A 22,575-nucleotide genomic window follows, 5' to 3' on the forward strand; every position below is an offset into this window, starting at 1 on the left:
AAATTTTTTTCTGAAATACCAATAGTGGATGCCGTAGTAATACATCCTTAAACACCCGTGCTAGTATTTCTGTAAGATAAAGACCAAGAAGTGGAATCACTCTATCACACTCATATGGCAAATGTCTAAAGGAAATTTCCAGAGTGAAAGAGGCATGTGAGGGATTAATCAGGATCCTGATTTAGGCAGACAATATGTAATTATGGAAAGCACACTAGCCTTGAAGACAGAAGACCTAAACCCCAGTGGCGGCTCTACTACTTATCTTGGGACATATTGTTTGTTCTTTCATTTATTCAAAAAGATATACTGGGCCGGCCCCATAGCCTAGTGGTTAAGTTTGGTGCTCCGCTTTGGCGGCTAGGGTTTGATTCCCAGGTGCAGACCTACAACACTTGTCGGCGGCCATGCTGTGGCGGCAACCCACATATAGAATAGAGGAAGATTGGCACAGATGTTGGCTCAGGGCGAATCTTCCTCAAGCAAAAAGAGGAAGATTGGCAACAGACGTTAGCTCATGGCCAATCTTCCTTGGCATAAAAAAAAGATACACTGAATTCTGCCTACTCTGTGCCAGGCCCAGTGTTACAGACTAGGAATACAGAGATGAATAAGAACAGTCCTTGCCCTCAAGAAGTTTACACTAACTGGTGGCGAGACGGACAGGTAAACAGATGCCACTTGCTCACCGTGTGAGTTTGCGAAGTTGCTTCACCTCCTGAACGTCAATTTCTTTTTCTGTAAAACGGGAAATAGTCCTTATACGAGAGGGTCGTCGTGAAGATTAAATGAAATAACGTATGAGGAGTGCCCTGCATAGTGCCTGGCATATAATATGCACTCAATAAATGGAAGCTATCATTATTGTTTTAGTAATAGGATAACTATAATAAGTAATTTGTTATGATTGCTGTGATGGAAGTTCTACCTCTCTGAACTCATTTCTACAGTAGTAAATGAATTGTTGAGATAATAATACAGCATATATAAAGTGGCACTTGATAAATATTAGTTTCTTTTCTTGCCTTTTTATGTTGAGACAAAGGGTGAATAAGCAGATGGAAGTGTAAACATCCATATGTTTGAACACAGCAGTAATTTTCCTGGTCCGTGTGTCACAGAGCTGATTCTGGGCACTTCCTTAGCTACAAGATTTCACCTCTGGCCATATCTGAACATCTGGAATGAGGCTGCATACCTTCCTGCCCACAGCCACAAGTAATCATGGAGACAGGATGTCCATATGCCCAGGGCTGATGGCTGCCTCCTGCAGGGGATTTTTTTCTCCTAGTTTACTCAGGACAGCTTGCACTCCATCCTTAATGGGGTCACTTATTTGCTTGACACTGATTTTTGTGAAATAGTTTCCTTTCTTTCCCATATAGATATAAAACAAGAATTAAAGGAAGTGTGTACCTTGACACCAAAAATTCTGAGCTTTAGTTGGTAATTAAATTTAAAGATAATTCTAGAGGCAAATTTAAACAGAATTAAGTGATAGAATAGTATAAATATTTGGGGTGAACTCTCTATTTTCGGGATTAACTAGGATCTAATTACTGGACACACTTTTTTCCCCCCTGTTTCTTTACTTCCCTGGAGGGTTTTAAAAGCACTGATACTTATTTCTCCTGTCTGGATGTGTGCCTGGCTCTGCAGATCATACCACATTCCCCTGGGTTTTTACAAACTGATTCTCCTTGCTTAGAGAGTATGGTGCAATGGTCTATAGCCCAAGTTTTGGAGTCAAGCAGACCTGGGTTTGAATTCTAGCTCTTCTAATTACTAGCTCTGGGATCTCAGGCAAAAATCTCTGAAGCTCGGTTTCCTCATCTGTAACATGGACAATATTAGTATCATTAAAACTATGATATTAGCATATAGAATGACCATGGGTTAAAAGAATGGGGTTGAAAGAGATAATACCTGTAAACTGCTCAATACAGTCTCACAGTACATGCTTTTAATTTTTTAGTCATGATCATGATCATTTTTATTTTCATTAAGGTCCCTCATGCAGTGCTTGGCACATGGTTGATGCTCAAAACTGGGTAGCGATTACCATAAATTACCTAGAGTTTCTAATTGCCAGAATTATGGCTTTGTTATTTAATTTTTTAATTTGTTAGCGATTAACCAGATCTTTAGCCTAGTACTTAGGAGTTTGTCCCATCATCTTTGTAACTCTGACAGTGCCTGGCACCATTCCTGGCACAAAGTAGGCACTCAGTACATAGCTGTTGAATCATATGCAATTGAACTGAACATCATTCAGACATTAGCAAAAGAGCTGTGTCACTAAATAGCTGTCATTCCAAAATTGACAGCCAACCCTGACACAGACATGCTTGCACATTTGTAAGCCATGATTTCAACTTCCCGCATTGCAGACATCTCGGTGAATATTCCATTCCACTCACATGACCCTTAGAAGGAAAGGACAAACTAATACAAATATCTAGCTTAGCAGCTAAGAGAATGAGCTTTGATCTAGGTCAATCCTGGCTCCAGTACTGTCAGTGGGTCAGTTACTTAATCTCTCTGAGAACCTCAGTTTTCCCATCTGTGAAAAGGGGGAAATAATAATCATAGCACCTATCTCATCAGGTTATTGTGAGATAGTTTCTTCTATATGCTGTTCTCTTTTCCTGGAACAGTCTTCTCCCATGTTTCGCTGATGCTTTTTTCAGCTTGACTGTCACTTCTTCCAGAAAGCCTTCCTTGCCGCCCATGGTAGGTTGGGTTCACTGTTATACTCTCCCTATAGTACCTGCCAGTTACCCTTTGCAATTACTTCTTCAACTACTCACTTCCTTTCTGGATTGTGAACTCCTACAGGATAGGGATGTGTCTGTCTTATTCATTCCTGTGTCCCCAGTGCCTAACAGTCCTGTGGTACACAATATTTTGGGTGGACTATATTTGTTAATTGAGTGAAATAATGAGATAATAGTGTACATAAACACAGAGCCTGGGGCCTGGCCCGGTGGCATAGTGGTTAAGTTTGCGTGCTCCGCTTTGGGTGGCCTGGGGTTCGCAGGTTCAGATCCTGGGTGCAGACCTACACATGGTTCATCAAGCCATGCTGTGGCAGCATCCCACATACAAAGTAGAGGAATATTGGCACAGATGTTAGCTCAGGGACAATCTTCCTTGCACAAACAAACAAACAAACAAAAACACAGACCCTAACATTTAGCACGCTCTCAATAAATGGGATATATTATTATTAACAACAAAGTATTGGTGCTGAGTTTATTCACCTTGAGAAAACTAATATATTGAGAGGAGCAACAAATTAGACATAGGTATTGTGAATCTAGCTCTGTATCTCGTTTGTTATATGTTCTTGGCCAAATCTTTATTCTGCCCATTTTTCCACTATTAAAATGAACACAAGATATTCACCCTGGTGTCCAACTTAGCTTGGTTCTTATAAAGTCTGCCCTTTGCTAGACCACACCTGACAGGCTATCCTGTGTGTGCCCAGAGTTTCTAGATAGAGATCTTATACTGCCCTTCTACTTCTCTGCTTTCTCAGCTGCTAATTGTTGACCCTGACCCTTCTCCATTCTGACCCTGTCTAGCCCCTCAGTTGGTAACACCAATTGGCTACCTCCCAGCTTCCAGCCTTGAACTACACCCGTCTTCACAGTAAAGTCCAAAATCCTTGGACTTTATTGCGCCAACTGTAGCCTCATCTTCTTCCCACCTTTCCCTTGCTTACTATTCTCTAGTCACCAGACTTTCCTGAAGTTTCCTGGAGGCACTAATCTCTCTGATTCAAGGCCTGTGGACCTGCCAGTCCCTCTGCTTGGAGTGCTGTCCCCACTCTCTTTATCAGGCTAACCCTTACTCAACATTCATGTGTCAGCTTTAAGGTCATTTCTTCAGGGAGCATTACTTGGCTCCGTTGGGAGAAATTAGGTTTCCCTTTATATGCCATCTTCCTTGTAGATCTGGTGTGATACATTGTCAGAGCTTCACATTTCAACAGAGAAGTTAAGAATCTGGACTAAAACGTGAAATTTCTGTTTCTAATGCTAGCAAGTAATGTAAAAATTGTAAAACACTGAGGGCCAAAACAAAATACTGTAGGTTAGTGACCACCTGTGGCCTGCCTGTTTGCAGCCTGAGCTATTCAACCTTTGGCTATACTCGGTAACTGTTTCTGTGTTAATCATCACTCCATCATCACTCCATTTATTGACTGTCCATTCCATGCCAGGCACTCTGGTTGGTGCTTTATGTAGATGATTTCATGTAACATCCAAAACCACCTGTGAGGTCAACTAGGGTTCAAAGAGGTTAAGACAGTTGCCCAAGGTCACAAGCTGTAAGTGGTCAAGCCAGATGCTAAAGGTCTTTTCACTGGACTACTGTGTGTCAAGGTACAATTTGTCAGTTTAGAATGGGAGAGGCTTCTGAAGTTCTGCTTAACAACAACTATTAATATTTGTTGTATGCTCACTATGTGTCAGGCATTATGCTAAGCACTTTACATGATCTGATTCAATCCTCACCACATCTATACAAAGGAGCTACTGTTATCATCCCCATTTTATAGATGAGGAAACTGAGGTATAGAAGAGGTATCTGATTTACCCAAGGTAAAGTCAGGATTCAAACCCAGACAGTCTGATGCCACAGTCCCCACTCTTAGGAACTCCTATCACTAATTTGGGTTTGTGGCAGAGTAATGGGCTGCAGGGGAAAGGGACAAATTTATAAGTCACTCTTTCTCCAACCCAGAGCCCTACAGAGGACTCAATAGAGACAGAAATCTCCTGGGTTACTTCCATGAACCTGCTATTGAGAGATGTGACCTGCAGGTGGCAGCAACATTAGCAGTCTCTCAATTCTGCAATGTTCAAAGCTATAATGAGGAAACTACACAATCAGATTCATTCATTTGCATATTATTCTCTGATTGGCCCAATTAATTCTTTACATGTTAACTGGACTTGGTTCTCAGCTCAGTGAGAACTGCCAGGCTTGTAGAGCCCGTCACAGCTGTGAAAGAAGAAAGAGCCCGCAGGATTTGAAACTATGGTGAAGTGATCCAGCCCAACAACCATCGCGGTGATTTTAAACTGTATTCAGTGGAACCGTGTTTCAGTAGTCTCCCAACGCTTTTTGAGTTCTTAGCTTTAAAAAAAAAAAAATTTCGTATTTTGCTGTTGTTGTTTTTAGGGTACCCATAATGTATACATTTAAGGAAAAATTCAATAGCATAAAAGGATACCCAATGTAAAGTCCATCTCTATCGCGCTTACCCTGAATCTCACTATTTTCCCACCCCAGAGGAAAGCTTGTGTATCCTTCCAGGTATACACTATGGATATAAAAGTATATGCATATATCCCCCCCCAGCTTTATTGAGGGATAATTGACATGCATATATCCTTTAAAAAACTGATAACCTAAAACTATAAACTTTTTTTTTTTTAAGGAAGATCAGCCCTGAGCTAACATCCATGCCAATCCTCCTTTTTTTTTTGCTGAGGAAGACCGGCCCTGAGCTAACGTCTGTTGCCAATCCTCCTCCTTTTTTTCCCTTTTTCTCCGCAAAGCCCCAGTAGATAGTTGTACGTCATAGCTGCACATCCTTCTAATTGCTGTATGTGGGACGCCACCTCAGCATGGCCAGACAAGCGGTGCGTCGGTGTGTGCCCGGGATCTGAACCCGGGCCGCCAGTAGCGGAGTGCGTGCACTCAACCAAGCCACCAAAACTATAAGCTTCTAGAAGAAAATTTAGGGGGAAATTTTTGTGATCTTGGGTTAGGCAAATATTTCTTAGATAGAACATGATTCACAAGAGAAAAATATAGACAAATTGGACTTAAATCAAAATTTTTAAATTCTGCTCTATGAAAGATACTAAGAGAATGAAAGACAAACCACAGACTGAGAGAAAACATTTGCAAATTACATATCTGATAAAGGTCTTGTACCTAGAATATATAAAAAACTCTCACAACTCAATAAAAATAAAACAAACAACTCAGTAAAAGGATGGGCATAACACTGGTACAGATACTTCACTAAAGAACATAGACAGATGGCAAATCAGCCCATGAGAAGAGACTGAATATCATTAGCCATTAGGGAAATGCAGATTTCATTGAGATACCACGACATTCATACTGGGATGGCTAAAAACAAAAAATTTTTAAAAGCTGACAATACCAAATGCTGATAAGCATGCAGAGCAACCAGAACTCTCATTCTTGCTGGTGGAAATGCAAAATGGTGCACCCATTTTGGGAAAGAGTTTGGAGTTTTTTTTTTTTTAAATAATGTTGGGTGTACACTTACCATACAACTCAGCAATCCCACTCCTAGGTATTTATCCAAGAGAAATAAAACCTTATGTTTACACAATGTGTACACAACTTATGTGTACACAACTTATGTGTACACAATGTTTACAGTTGACAAAAACTGGAAATAATACCAATGTCGTAAACTGGTGAATGGAGAAACAAACTACCGTACTTCAATATAATGGAATATTTCTCAGCAATAAGAAGAAACAAACAACATGGATGAATCCCACATGCATTACTCTAAGTGAAAGGAGTCAGACTCAAAAAGCTATCTACTCTTTTATTCCACTTATAAGACTTTCTGGAAAAAAGCCAAATTAAAGGAATAGAAAACAGATCAGTGGATGCCATGGGGTGGGTAGTGGGGAGGGGTTGACAAAAAAAAATAGCACGAGGGAATATTTTGGGGTGATGGAAGAGTTCTTACCTAGATTATTAGGGTGATGGTTACACAGGTGTATGCATTTGACTCATAGAACTGAACACCAAAAAGAGTGAAATTTACTATAAGTGAAAAAAAAGCTGTTTAAAAAACAAAATAAAATAAAACCCAGTACTTCCCCCTCACCACCACCACCACCACCACCACCAAAGCCATTGATTTCAGGTTGGCAATAACAACAGGTGTTGATATAAATAAATTATTGAATTATTATTTTTTCCTTACCAAAAAAAATGAAGGATATTTCTCAAACTGCTCTCTCCATCCTTTTTTTTAAAAAATGGAGAACTATTGCAAGCATATAGAAAAATAGAGAGGTTTATATAATAAACACCCAAGTACCTTTCACCAACTTTGTCAAATCTTAACATTTTACCTTATTTTCTTACAGTTTTTTTTTAAGAAATAAAATATCAGAGCTATGTTTTAAGCCCCAGTGTATCCCTCCTTTCACCCATTCTTTTCCTTTCTCCTCAAGAAGTAATCACTTGCCTGAATGTTTTAAAATTTTATATACATGGTATCAAGCTATATATAACCTTCAGCAACTTGTTTTTCTCTCTCAACATTTTGTTTTATCCACGTTGATTCCTGTAGCTTTAATTTATTCACTTTAACTGTTTTTGTAGTATTGTATGTTATGAATATATCACAGTTGATTTGCCCATTCTCCAGTAGATAGATATTTAGATTGTCTCCAATTTTTTGTTTATTTGTTTGCAATTTCACACAGTGCTACAATGAACATCCTTGCACCTGCAGCCTGTGTCCATGTTCAATGTTGAAAACTTGGAAGCTTAAAAAAGTAGAAAGACAAAAACTAATATTACCCACCAAAACAGTTATCGTTTATTGAGCATTTAACAGATATCAGGTACAGTGCTGGGCACTTTATGTATGTTACTCTATTTAGTTCTCACACTGATATATAGATATTAGGTACTATTATGCTTCCCATTGCACAATGAAGAAACTGAAGTTTTGTGGGGGTTTTTTGCTGAGGAAGATTCACCCTGAGCTAACATCTGTTGCCAATCTTCCTCTATTTTGTATGTCGGTTGCTGCCACAGCATGGCCACTGATGAGTGGTGTAGGTCCGCGCCTGAGAACTGAACCTGGGCCACTGAAGTGGAGCACATCAAACTTAACCACTAGGCCACTGGGGCTGGCCCTGGAAACTGAATCTTAACGACTTTAAATAACTTAGCCAATGGCACACAGATAGAAAGTGGCAGAACAGTTTTTTAGTGCCAAAGCCCATGCTCTTAACATTATGCTCCCATAGTGCCCATAATCTCCAAATCCAGAAATATTCATGGTTAGAGATAGTCTTTACTGTTAACTGGTCTCTCAGAAGATGAGAGACCTGGCCCAAGCCACTTCCCATTTAAAAAATTACATTGGGGGCTGGCCTGGTGGCATAGTGGTTCGTTTGAATGCTCTGCTTTAGCAGCCTGGGGTTTGCAGGTTTGGATCCCAGGCGTGGACCTACACACCCCTCATCAAGCCATGCTGTGGTGGCATCCCACATACAAAATAGAGGAAGATTGGCACAGATGTTAGCTCGGGGACAATCTTCCTCAAGCAAAAAGAGGAAGGTTGGCAACAGATATTAGCTCAGGGCCAATCTTCCTCACACACACACACACAATTATATCGGGGGCCAGTCCCAATGGCCTAGTGGTTAAAGTTACATGTGCTCTGCTTCGGCGGCCTGGCTTCAGTTCCCGGGCACGGAACTACACCCTTATCTGTCAGTGGCCATGCTGTGGCGGCGGCTCACATAAAAAAGCAAAAAAAAAGAAAAAGAAAAAGAGGAAGAGGAAGATTGGCAACAGATGTTAGCTTAGGGCAACTCTTCCTCAGACAAAAAGAAAAAATTATATCGGGAGTATAAGATATATGCAGAAAAGTATATATATCCCAATTGATGGAATTTTACAAATTGAAGCTAACACTGTAACCAGCACCCAGATCCAGATCAAAAACAGAATATTACCAGCACCCAGAAAACCTCTTCTCATGCTCATCTAGACACTGCTCTTCCGCGCTGAAGGGCAGCTGCAATCTTGACTTTCAACAGAATATTTTTGCCTGTTTTTTAGTTTACATATGTGAAATCATACGGTATATACTCGTTTGGTCTGGCTTCTTTCACTTACTATTATTTGTGAGAATCATCCACATGGTTGAGTATAGTGTGTTATAGGGCACGAAAGACATATGGGACAACATACATTTTGCAAAGAATTATCAATGTCACTGAGTCTTTTGTCAAGATTGTAGTCAGCCATTACATTGAAGACTAGGTGATAGATTGGATCTAATGTACAGCATGGCAAATCTGAGCATTGCAAGGGATGGTCTGGGACCTCTGTTGCCTTACCTCATAGCCTCTCAGCCTTACCTTAGATTCTAGCTGTAGCTCCAGAAAACACTTCAGTGAGGGCTTCAATTCTCCCGTGTCTTGCTGCATTCTATCCTGGAGCTTTTCCTAAACCAGGATGTGAGATACTGGGGGGAGCCTGCTCAGAAGTGCAAGAGGAGTTGATGCCCCCTGAGGTAATCCTAACCAATGGTGGACGGGAGCCAATGGGTAAATGCTTCTCTGTGGCAGTCCTTAGGTGGACTGAGAGGCATTCTAGGCAATCCTCAGATGGTTTTGGTAGGATCTGGGCCCAGGTGCCCACAGCGGTGATCACCCTGGTAATGCATCCTTGTTTTGGCTTTTCCTCCTTCCCTATTTTACTGTGGACTTTCACTTTAAATTCCTGGGATCACCTTCCAAGTAAATTACTTGCAACTAGTACTTTTCTCAGGTTCTGCTTTCTGGGGCGAATCCTAATTAAGACATATGGAAAATACCTGGTACATGATAGATACTCAAGAAAAAGTAGCAGTGTTATTATTACTACTATTACTACTACTACTGTCACCACCATTATTAGTGACCTGGGGTTTCACAATTGCCATCCTTATCAGTCCCCTTCCCCATGGAAGATAGTGAAGCTCCACAATTAGAGCTTCTATGGCAATCATTTTTGTTTTTTTCCTAAGGGTACTGGGAAGTCATTGAAGGATTTTCTCTCTTTTTTTTTACAGTTTTTCGACTATATTATTTTTCAGGTTTAGTGAAGTATAATTGACAAACGATAAACTGCACATATTTAAAGTGCACAGTTTGATGAGTTTTGATACATTTAAAATTCATCATACACCCTTGAAACCACAACCATAGCCAAGATGATTAACATACCCATCACCCCCAAAAGTTTCCCCATCTTTTTTTTTTTTGTGAGGAAAATCAGCCCTGAGCTAACATCCATGCTAATCCTCCTCTTTTTGCTGAGGAAGACCGGCTCTGAGCTAACATCTATTGCCAATCCTCCTCCTTTTTTTTTTCCCCTGAAGCCCCAGTAGATAGCTGTATGTCATAGTTGCACATCCTCTAGTTGCTGTACGTGGGACTCGGCCTCAGCATGGCTGGAGAAGCGGTGCGTCGGTGCGCGCCGGGGATCCGAACCCGGGCCGCCAGTAGCAGAGCGCGGGCACTTAACCGCTAAGCCATGGGGCCGGCCCCCCATCCCCTTTATAATTCCTCCCTGCCATGCCTCTGCCTCCTTGGTCCCCAGGTAACCACTGATCTGCTTTCTGTCACTATAGCTTGCCTTTCTAGAATTTTATATAATTGGAGTCATACAGAATGTACTCTTTTACGTCTGGCTTCTTTCACGCAGCATAATTATGTTAAGATTCATCGTGTTGTTGTGTGTATCAATAGTTCATTTCTTTTTATTACTGAAGAGTATTCCATTGTATAAATAGTCATTCACCTTTTGAAAGACGTTTAAGTTGTTTCTAGACTTTGGCTATTACAAATAAAGCTGCTATGAACATTCATGTTCAAGTCTTTGTGTAGATGTATGTTTTCATTTGTCTTGGGTAAATACCTACAGTGTAATGGTTGTGACATATATGAGGTGTATATTTAATTTTTAAAGAAACTGTCAAACTGTTTTCCATAGTGGTTGTATCATTTTACAATCCGACCAGCAGTGAATGAGAATTCTTGTTGCTCTGCATTCTTGCTAACACCTGATATTGCCAGTGTGGTGTGTAGTGTTATCTCATTGTGGTTTTAACTTGCATTTCCCTTAACGTCTTTCATGTGTTTATTTGCCATCCGTTTATCTCCTTTGGTAAAGTATCTGTTCAAATCATTTTTTAAACTGGGTTGTTTGTCTTATTGAGTTGAGAGTTCTTTGTATATTCTAAATACTAATCCTTTGTTGGATATAGGTTTTGCTGCTATTTCATCCAGGTCTATGACTTGCCTTTTCATTTCATAAGTGTCAAAAAGAGCAAAATTTTTAATGTTGATGATGTGCAATTTATCAATTTTTTTCTTTTATGGATTGTGTGTTTGAAGGTCACATAGATTTTCTCCTGTGTTTTCCTCTAGAAGTTTTGTAGCTTTAGGTTGTACACTTAGGTCTAATTTAGGTTGTGACACAATGGGTTTGGCATTTAGAAAGATCCTCTAGCAGCAGCAAGGAAGGTGCTTGGAGGGTGATAACCTGGAGTCATGAAACTAGCCAGAATTGGAGAGAGGTGATGGTAGCTTCCTCTCCGCTATGGTGGTGGAGAAAATGGAAAGGAACTGAGATATTTGAGATGTAGAATAACTGGACTTAATGCGCTGAAGGAGGTGTCAAGAACGATTCATGGGTTTCTTCCTTTTTTTTTTTTTTTTGTGAAGGAAGATCAGCCCTGAGCTAACATCCATGCCAATCCTCCTCTTTTTGCTGAGGAAGACTGGCTCTCAGCTAACATCCCTGCCGATCTTCCTCCACTTTATATGGGACGCCGCCACAGCATGGCCTAACAAGCGGTGCGTTGGTGAGCACCGGGATCTGAACGCAGGCCCGCAGCAGCAGAGTGCACGCACTTAACCGCTACACCACGGGCCCCCCCCTGGGTTTCTTCCTTATGCACAAAATTGAGGGTAACTTGCTTCTAAGTTTTTTGCACTTCAGATTGGCCCTCTGGAAAAATAGTTTTTCCTTTTGGGGAGATTATAATTGAAACTTAGCCAGACAGGGACTGGACGCAGTTTTCCTACAACAGCACACTTGCATAAGCTCCCTCCTTAGGCACTGCCTGGAGCCCAGTGTTGAACTCTGTCCTCCCAAGTCCAAAGACCTTTGCTCCCGTCCGTACCAGGAAAGGTTCCCAACTTCTTTTACACGCAGGACGCCTGCAGCGGGTGGCGCATGCCCAGAGAGGCCGTGTGGGGCCCAGCGCCCGGAGAGCAAAGGCCGAGAGGTTCCCGCCATTTTGTCCGGCTCGGGACACAACTGGCCTCTGCTGGAGACTACAAGTCCCGTGAGGCCCCGCGGCGGCACTTCCTACCCCTCACTGTCCGGCCCGCTCCCTCTTCCCCCCTCCTGGGGGCTGAAGGCTCTGGCGGCCGGCGGGCCAGGTAGGATTTCCGGGAGAAACTACTGTGGAGGCTGAGGAGGCCGCGGCGGTGAGTTCAGCGAGCAAGAGAAAGTGAGCGGGAAGTGCGCGGGGTCGGGTTGTGGGCATCTCTTAGGCTCGGGCCGCGTTCTTGGCTCCGCGAGGGGGTCGCGGTCCAGCGGGGGTAACGGCCGGGCGGCGGTCGCGTCAGGCCAGGGCGGGGCGGGCAGGGGCTGCCGCCTCCTCCTCCTCCGCCCTCCCACAACGGTCCCGCCGTGGCTTCTCCGCCCGCAGCGCGCCCCGCGCAGGCTCGCCCTCTCCGCCCCTCGCGACTTGGCGGGGCCCTTTTGTTTGGGTTGCTTTGTGCCCGTGCGTGGAGTCGCCTCCTCGGGGGAGCCCGCCCGGCCAGTCCCTGACGGGGACCTGTCCCTGGGGATCCGGTTACGGTAACTGGATCGAGTCAAAGTCCATTTTTCAAAACCGTCCTCCGTTGGACCTCCGTATCCCGGCTGGTCAGAGCGGAGGCCTCAGAGCCAGGCAGAGGCAGACGGAGTTTCTGTTGAAAACCTCGAGGTTATTGTCCAACTCCTAAACGTCAGTCCCGGCGGCTTTGGGGCACGACTCTCGGTAGGGGGATGGGCCTGTGGAAAAGAAGTGAGCCTCCCTCTCGGGGAAACCGGGAAGGGATGGAATTTGCTGCGATGTCTGTGTGGGTCGCAGCTGTGATCGGGGAGCCAGAGAACCAGTGCGGATGGGCAGAATGGTAGTTCACGCACCTCTCGAATCTCCGAGAGAAAGTGATTTATGGGGCAGCGAGCAGCCTTTCCATTCATTGCATGCAGAAAAAGACTACAGTGCTTCGTCCAGCCGTCCAGTTCCTCGCCCCCCGAGCCCCCCAGTCCTTTTCTTATTTCTTTTGTTTAAAACAAAGTTGAAAGCAAACGTCCATTAATAGAAGGATCTGCTTTATAGAGAAACCAGAAACCTAGTGGCTTCTAGAAAGCAACGGAAGTAAAAGAAATCAAGCCAGTTGGAGGGAGGAGAGATAGTTGATCCTTATTGCAACCGGTGAATCGTGTGGGTTTGATCAAATTTTGTTAGTTAGTGGTAACTTTATGTATGTCCCTTTGGAAGCGTGCATTGCTAGATTCAGCTTAAAATAAAGCTTTATAAGGGCCATTGCAGATACTTCTTTTGAAAAATAGATTAATATTTCAAGTCTCTGAAATGAGGACAACCAGGACCCCTTTACATGAATCAGGGAAAGTTACTGAAGTTATATAGGTTAAATTCCCACTCTAGCCAAGTAGGCAAAGAAAACCCTTTGTGCTTGATTAGGTGTCTCAGAATGGAAGTGATTTACTCTGAGAATCCCAGATGGTATCGGTAATATTGCACAGTTATATTGTATAGGGGTGGAGGTCTTTAATGCAGTTGTTCTTCAGTTTTTAATCCAGCAGTGAGTGGAGATTGTTTGTTTTCCTGGCTGTGCTTTGAAGAAGCATCCGCAGAATTTCTCTAAAACTTTTAGAAATAATCTGAGGAACAGCAGTTGCTCATGACAGGCTGTTACTTATTTGTTCAAACATGACAATGCTTTCAGTGTTATTTTTTGAAAATAGCTCATATACATTATGTACTTTAATTCTCACTACAATTCTGTGAGGTGGTTGTTCTCTCATTTTATGGCTGCTAAATGTTAAATTTACAGTCTCTGAAATGTCAGGTGACTTGCTCAAGGTCACATAGTTAACCTAGATAGGAAATTATAGAGTAAACCATACTTCAAGTCCAGTGCTCTTTCCATTACCTCACACCTGTTGCGGTTACTCGTTATACCACCAACAGCCTGTGATTTGGCTAAAATTTAAATATTAGAGAAACTAATGGAAATATTTTCCAATCAGAGCAGACTGATTTATGAGGAACTGGAGCTTCTAGAACCATAAACAATGTCATACTGAACCACATGTCATACTGAACATTGGTCCCATCACCTTGTCTTATGGTTTGCTGTGATTACCTTGTGCCTAGGCAAAATTCTGGAGCCCTGGGGGTCAAAGGGTGATGAGTTACTGGCCTGTGGTTTTGACTAATCATTACTGAAAGATTTTTTACTAAAAGATTTTGACTAATCTTTGCTTCAAGTTTTATTAAGAAATATGTTAGAGGACATATATAGATAGCAGCTTTGGCTGCTGCAACTAGCATTGAAGAAGAACTGAAATTCAGATACTTTTCTAGCTAAAGAGTCCAGATTCATAAAGAAAATGCTTTCTTTAGTTTTTGCTTTTAGTAAAAACTTTTAATCAGTTTCAGACCTGCAGTTTAAGTCTTGGATTTATGTCACTACATGCCATGAATGTGACATCAGAAATAGAAACCTACTTCACTTCCCTTACTTAAATTCTTCTTAGGTAAAATGCATAACGTGCCAATGGAATTGAGTCAATACAATTAGTCTTCCTAACTAGTAGGAGCCTCTTTTAAATCTCTTATGCCATCATAATGGGAAGGAACTTTTTTCCCTTGTTTTTTTGCTGTTGGTCTACTTTATTCCATACCAATTCATCCATTGTGTTCCTAGCACTGTTGTAGACCCTGAAGACAAAGAGTGAAAACAAGTCTTCTCCCTCTTGGGGCTTATAGACTGCTTGGGGGTTGGAGGGGAAGAGGGCGGAGTCACACAGTTAATAAGTACTAAATAAGTAAAATCCCCTCTTATTTACTGTGCAACCTTGAGCAGTAACCTCTTTGAACTTTAGTTTTCTCATTTTTAACATGGGGATAATGATTCCTGCTGTACCTAGCTTGTGGAATTGTTTCCAGAAGTGAGTAGGATAAGAATTTGGTGGCATTATACCCTTCAAATTCCTGTAGTAAATTATTGTTAACTACTATTAGAAAAGGAAAAGGAGCATTGGAAGAAGATTGTTTATAAAGAAAGAGACAGAATAGATGGATTCTCTGGTCTAAGAGAGTCTGATGTTAACTTCTGTGACTGTTAGTCACATCTTCACGTGTGCTACCATAATCCTTTGTGTAGACCTTTTTTATAGCACTTATCAAATAAGACCATTATTATTTGTTCTATATTGTCATAGTTAACTGTCTTAATGGCCGGGACTGTGTCCTAGTCTGCATCCTTACTGCGTAGCACACAGCTCCAGGTATTTCATTGGAACTTTATAAATGTTTGTTGAATGAGTGAATGAATAACAAAGTGGGCAGGGGCAGTTGTGGAGAATACCAGAACACAAATGCAATGCCAAAATAGTTCTTTTATTCAGCAGATTTTTTGTTTTGCCCATTGTATGCTAGGATCTTCGTTATGTTCTGGCAGCACAAAGCTGAAGGTATATAGTCTCTGCCTTGAAAAGCTTACACATCACAACACCTAACAGTGTGGTGAGTGTTAAATAGAGGCGTGTTATAATATAGGTAAGGGACTGAAGGATTCTGTTTTGGTAGACAGTGAAGGAAGGCATTACAGAGGAAGTGATTTTGGAGCTTCTTCTTGAGGGATGAATAAGAATTCACCTGGTAGACCAGTTACTATTAAACTTATTCCAGCCAGACGGAGCAGCGTGGGCATAGGAAAGGAGATAGGAAAGTATAAGGTGTGTGTCTGGGGAAGAGTGAGTAGTCTGGTATGGCTAGAGGGTATTGCATTGATTTTTAACGTTTTTTGGTTTAGATACCCCCTCTAGAAAATTTGAGAAGAGCAAAAGATTTTCACCCCAGAAAACTGCAAATAAGCAAACATATGCATATAATTTTAGAAAGTTATGGAATACTTAGGGGTCTCTGGACCCCTGGGGTTGAGGAGTTGAGGAGTACAATGGCTGGTGAAGGGAAAGGTTGATGGCTGGGTGCTGAGGATTCAAAATGCTTTGCTAAAGATTATGATTAGGGAATAGCTAAACCGTCTAAGGATTTTAAGCAGGTAATTGATATAATCTGATCTGTGTTGAAAGGTAATTGTTTGCTATCTTCAGGGTAGTTTAGAGGGTTTAGGAGATATTTAGAGTAAATGCTAAAAAGAGGCAGGATTGAGGGCCTTTTTTTGTTTTGATTTTAAAGGATGGAAGAGATTTGACATGTTTGAAGGTAAAGGAAAAGGAGCCAGCAGAGAGGTAGATATTGAAGATCTGCACAAGAGAAAAAGGAGATAATAAAGAAGACTTGAGAGGAAATAAAATCTACAGCTCATAGAGAGCTGAGCCTTGGAAAGGAAATACGAAGAAAGGATGCGAGAAGATATATTTGGAAGTGATGGAGATGGACGTTGAAATTGAAGTAGCTACCAACTGCTTATTCTGTACCCAGACCAAAGTCTGGGTACTTTTATATGTGTTATTTCATTTAATTTTACAAAAATTCTGTAGAATGGGTGGGAATTCCCATTTGACAGTTGAAGAAATTATGGCTCAGAGAGATTAACTAAATTTCCCAAAGGCACCCTATAAGTAAGGGAAGCGATCTGGAATCCAGGTATATTTCATCACCAAAGCTCAGCATCATAATTTCTGCCTTAGAGGGTCTGTTAATATCTGATGACCTCTTTTTTTTATCTTCCTCTCTGAAGGAATAGGTTAAGTTATCTGCAGAATAATAAAAGGATAGAGTGGGCTAGCTGACTTCAGAGAGTGTTAAAATTTGGAATAGCAGTCATGGAAAAAGTAGGGGAGCCAACCAGAGATGAGCAAAAGGGCTGCTGAACAGTAATTAGGGCCCAACTGAAGTCAGACATACCTTATCCAATAGTCCATCCATTCTGTCTCCTACATTCTCAGTAAGACAACATTTCTTGAATATTGTTAATGTGGGCCTTAGAAGAAGACACACTATATTGTAATGGAAGGCTCTGGTGCCACTGTCTCTGAGCAAGTCACAAGTCTAGTGCTTCAATTTTCTCATCTCTGAAAGGGTCTGGATTAGTTGACTTCTCAAATTCTGGGATTTTATGATTTACAACCAAAAACACACCACTGGGTTTTAGGAGAGGAAGTATGTTTAGTGGCTGTTTGATTTTTAAGGAAGACATGTTTGAAACTATACAGCTTCCAGATTCAAGCTTGGTTTTCAGTTTAAGTTCTCTATTATATTTAAAGCACCAGGTATTTGTTTTGACCATCTGAAAGTTCTGACATATTTACTTAATATAACATATTTACTACCTTTGAGGTCTGAAGACCTGGGTTCTAGTTCCAGCTGTATCACTTACTTGCTGTGAATATCCAAGTCAGCTAACCTCTTTAAACGTTGGTTTCCTCATTTATAGAATAAGGGTAGTAACCATTTCTTCAGAGGTGTCAGATGAGATAATCTATGTGAGAGGTCTTTGTAAACTGTATAATGTTTAATAAATATGAGAAAAGATATTATTATATCTGGCAAAGGAAAGGGGGGTAGTGCTGTGATCAGTGCTGTACGAGGGAGAAAGCACTCATTTAAAGTGGCTCCTTCTGTTCCAGAGTACTCAGCGGTAAGGGAAGCCTCTCAGGGTGTGAACTGTCAGTGTGTTGAATTTAGAAATTTATTTGTAGTATATGAGGGTACTGGGTGTTTTTTCAGGTGTACATTTAAAATCAAATCTAATCTTGAATCAAATCTGTGACTTAAAAACTTAATTTGTGTGTGTGTGAGGAAGACTAGCCCTGAGCTAATATCCGATGCCAATCCTCTTTTTGCTGAGGAAGATTGACCCTGGGCTAACATCTGTGCCCATCTTCCTCTACTTTATATGGGACACCGCCACAGCATGGCTGACAAGAGGTGCGTCAGTGCGCACCTGGGATCCGAACCTGTGAAGCCCGGGCCACCGCAGCAGAGCGCGCGCGCTTGACCGCTGCGCCACCCGGCCGGCCCCCTAAAAACTTAATTGTTAAAGATGCTCTACATTTATTCTCTCAAATGTGAACTTGTTAGTCAAGTTTCCAGGAGTATTTTTCAGATGGATGTTGACTGTATTTTATTTAAGGGTAGATAACAATTTTATGATTGTCTGACAGAACTTGAGTGCATTGCTTGGTTTGTTTGTTTCCTTTATGGATGGCTGATTCTGGTGGAACTCAACATATTTAATCTGTTACAGAGGACTCTCTCACCCTGCCTTGCCCCGCACATGCCATTGAGTTGATAACCAGGATACTTGATTCTCCCTGCCCAGCTGCTTACTCTCATCTTTACACTTTGGTTGGAAGTACGGTGTTAAAAATTGATATAAAAGATTAATGATTCATCCTTACATTGAGTGATCCCAAAGGTCAGAGATTTGTCCATCTCTCTGCAGGGCACCGTTCCCTCTGCAGTGTGTTAACCTCTTTATTCTCCCCACTAAACAGTCCCTGTTTGTGAAAATAAACTGGATTAAGAATTCCTGTGTTGTTGGTTTCAATTGATTTAACCATGACAAATAATGCTGCCACATAGGTCTTTGTGTATGTAACTTTTTTCTTTTTTTTTTTTGTGAGGAAGATCAGCCCTGAGCTAACATCCATGCCAATCCTCCTCTTTTTTCCGAGGAAGACTGGCCCTGGGCTAACATCTGTGCCCATCTTCCTCCACTTTATATGGGATGCTGCCACAGCATGGCCTGACAAGCGGTGTGTCGGTGCACACTGGGGATCCGAACCTGGGCCGCCAGCAGCGGAGCGGGCACACTTAAGCGCTATGCCCCAGGGCAGGCGCCAACATCAGTATTCTAATTTGCGGTGTTACTAACAGCTTACAGTACTTGTTTATTCACAACCAACCTTACTAATAATGCATTTTAATTTTTTGTGTGTGTGTGTGAGAAAGATCAGCCCTGAGCTAACATCCATGCTAATCCTCCTCTTTTTTTTTTGCTAAGGAAGACTGGCTCTGAGCTAACATCTATTGCCAATCCTCCTCCTTTTTTTTTTTACCCCAAGGCCCCAGTAGATAGTCATATGTCATAGTTGCACATCCTTCTAGTTGCTGTATGTGGGATGTGGCCTCAGCATGGCCGGAGAAGCAGTGCGTCGGTGCGCGCCCAGGATCCGAACCCAGGCTGCCAGTAGCGGGGTGCGCGCGCTTAACCACTAAGCCACGGGGCCGGGGCCAGCCCGGATTTTAATATTTTAAAGTAAATATATTTCCATGCAAATCAAAACCACAAGAGATACCACCTCATGCCTATCAGAATGGCTATTATTAAGAAGACAAGAAGGGGCTGGCCCAGTGACGTAGCAGTTAAGTTTGTGCGCTCCACTTCAGCAGCCCAGGATTCGCCGGTTCGAATCCTGGGTGCAGACCTACACACTGCTTGTCAAGCCATGCTGAGGCCACGTCCCACGCAGAACAACTAGAAGGATGTACAGCTATGATGTACAATTACCTGCTGGGGCTGTGGGGAGAAAAAGGGAAAAAAGGAAGAAGATTGGCAACAGATGTTAGCTCAGGGCCAATCTTCCTCAAAAAAAAAAAAGTAAGTTTTGGAGAGGATGTGGAGAAAAGGGAACACTCGTAAACTACTGGTGGGAATGCAAACTGGTGCGGCCACTATGGAAAACAGTATGGAGATTCTTCAAAAAATTAAAAATAGAACTACCATATGATCCAGCTTTTGGGTATTTATCCAAAGAACATGAAAACATTAATTTGAAGAGGTATATGCACTCCTATGTTCATTGCAGTGTTATTCACAATAGCCAAGACTTGGAAACAACCTAAGTGCCGATCAACGGATGAATGAATAAAGAAGATATGGTATGGGGCCGGCCCGGTGGCATAGTGGTTAAGTTCGCACACTCTGCTTCTGCGGCATGGGGTTCACAGGTTCGGATCCTGGGCGCAGACCAACGCACCGCTTGTCAAGCCATGCTGTGGTGGAGTCCCATATAAAGAGAAAGATGGGCACGGATGTTAGCCCAGGGCCAATCTTCCTCAGCAAAAAGAGGAGGATTGGCATCGGATGTTAGCTCAGGGCTAATCTTCCTCAAAAAAAAAAGAAGATATGGTATATATATAATGAAATACTACTCAACCATTAAAAAAAGATGAAATCTTGCCATTTATGACAACATGGATGCACCTTGAGGGTATTACACTAAGCGAAATAAGTCAGATGGAGAAAGCCAAATACCATGTGATTTCACTCATACAAGGAATTTAAAACAACAGCAGCAAACAAACATATAGATACAGAGAATAGATTGGTGGTTACCAGAAGGGGAGGGGGGAGGACAAAAGGGCACATTTGTACGGTGACAGATGGCAACTCGACTTCTGGTGGTGAACACGATGTGGTCTTAAAGAAGTTGAAATATAGTGATGTATACCTGAAATTTATATAATGTTATAAACCAGTTACCTCAATAAAAATAAAAAAATAAATATATTTCCAGTTTAATAGTTAGAAATGGTGCATAATTATTGTTTTAACATTTTAATTATTAAGAAAGTCAAACATTTTTTTCATGTGATGTAAATTCTGTTATTGTCTCTTGCTCATTTAACTGTTTAGGTCTTTGTGGTCTTAGATACTTTTGTAAGCCTTTTATTATGAATATTTATTTTCAAGTTTATTGAAAGATTTCCCCCAGTCTGTGGTATTCGTTTTTATTTTAATTTAGTTTTGTACAGAAACCTACATATTTCATGCCATAGCTATTCACTATTTCCTTTGTAATTTCTTTATTTCTTCCATCATTAAAAAATTATTTCTCCATAAGTGGAGTAAATACTTTATTAATTTCTCAACTTCTTTTTCTATTATTACTTTTTTTTTACTTTTGGAAAAATTAATTTTGATATGTGGGATAAAAATGTTATTCTAAGTTAATTTGTTTCAGAATGCTACCCAGTGTTCCTAGTAGCAATTGTTTTGTGAGGACATTTTGAGCTTGGGAAAACACTAAATTAAAATGTTCTTATTCATCTTGAGATACTCATATCCACCTAGGTCATTAGAAATTAAAAATCTTCTCTATAAGGGATCAAGAATATTTAAAAAAAAGTTTCTTTCTCACACTGGTATTGATGATTATTTCATTCTTCTTTACCTCAGAATCGGGTTTGTAGAGAAATGGTTGTCCTTTGGGAAGCTTGGGTGGGTCGATTGTTTATTAAACCAGGTTAAAAAGTGGAGCCCTGAAACGCTTTCCCCACTCCAATGAGTGACCAGTAGAAAGGAGGAGGATTCCTAAGGGAGATAGCCTTACCTCTTCTTCCCCTCTGTCGTGGATAAATCCCTATTAAAAATGCTGCCAGTAGATACCAAAGAAGAACTGTATAGAACTAGTCATAACTTCCTTTTACTTGCACACACCCAACTTTGCCTCCTATCCATTCCTCTGAATTTAAATTTGAGGGAGAGCATTATGGTTCAGGATATGGATGTATCTTTACTGTATGTATTAAAAGATGGCACAATGGCTGTTACCTATTGGTGATATCAGTAAGACTGGGAAATTTACTAACAGTCTTTTACATATTCTATGTGCTTACGTAAAATTAGGTAAGAGGTAACTGGTATCTGGGACAACATCTTTGTATAATTGGGAGAGGAGTTTCATCCTTCTACTGTAGCCACAGACCACTAAGAACCTTTCTGTTAAATGAATATATCTGCATACTGTGGCATCAGATAAATGAGAAGTCTGGGTTTTTTTGCTGCATTAATCATTGCACACTTTATGTTTTTTTATTGTGGTTATATTTATCATTTTAACCGTTTTTAAGTGTACAATTCATTGGCATTAAGTACATTCACAACATTGTGCATCCATCACCACTATCCATTTCCATAACCTTTTTGTCATCCCGAACAGAAACTCTGTACCCATTAAATAATAACTCCCCATTGCCCTTCCCTCTCAGCCCCTGGTAACCTCTGTTCTACTTTCTGTCTCTATGAATTTGCCTATTCTAGGTGCCTCATGTACGTGGAATTATATAATATTTGTCCTTTTGTGTCTGGCTTATTTATATTTTTAAACTATCTCCTCTTTGTGCTTACATTTGTTTTATTTTGTAGAAAAGCAGAAGCTCTCTTCTAGCCTCTTAACTCTCTGGAGGAAAGGCACCATTTTAATGAAGTAGAAAAACAAGCATTTAACTCTCTTCAGGGCGCTTATATTAAGGAATTAATAAAAGGTTTAGAGGATTTAGTAAATAAAGTGTTTTAGTATGTGCTAGTGCTTTTGGAGGGCAGAACAAAAAATATTGAAGAGATATTGTTGAGCAACTTCTTTCTTTTAACTAAAAAAGATTAAAAGTGTTAACTTCCTAAACATCAATTATGCCATATTACATTCCTGTAAATAGTGAGGCTAAGTATTATTTCATGAGGAAATCTTTATACTTGATATCCCTAT

At 41.1% G+C, this 22,575-nt stretch overlaps 1 protein-coding gene across 2 annotated transcripts in view; it reads left to right on the forward strand.

Annotated features, from left to right (window-relative positions):
* Positions 1-12,208: 12,208 nt before the first annotated feature.
* PHACTR4 (phosphatase and actin regulator 4) overlaps positions 12,209-22,575 on the forward strand; it is a 105,483-nt gene continuing 95,116 nt past the window's right edge. The window contains exon 1 of one of the 2 annotated variants that reach the window (XM_058553415.1): positions 12,209-12,302. The gene's annotated coding sequence lies outside the window, so the exon portion shown is untranslated. The remainder of the gene's footprint in view (positions 12,303-22,575) is intronic. The other variant, XM_058553417.1, reaches the window with a different exon arrangement.

This window comes from Diceros bicornis, chromosome 13 (assembly GCF_020826845.1).
Source record: "Diceros bicornis minor isolate mBicDic1 chromosome 13, mDicBic1.mat.cur, whole genome shotgun sequence".
NCBI classification, from domain to species: domain Eukaryota; kingdom Metazoa; phylum Chordata; class Mammalia; order Perissodactyla; family Rhinocerotidae; genus Diceros; species Diceros bicornis.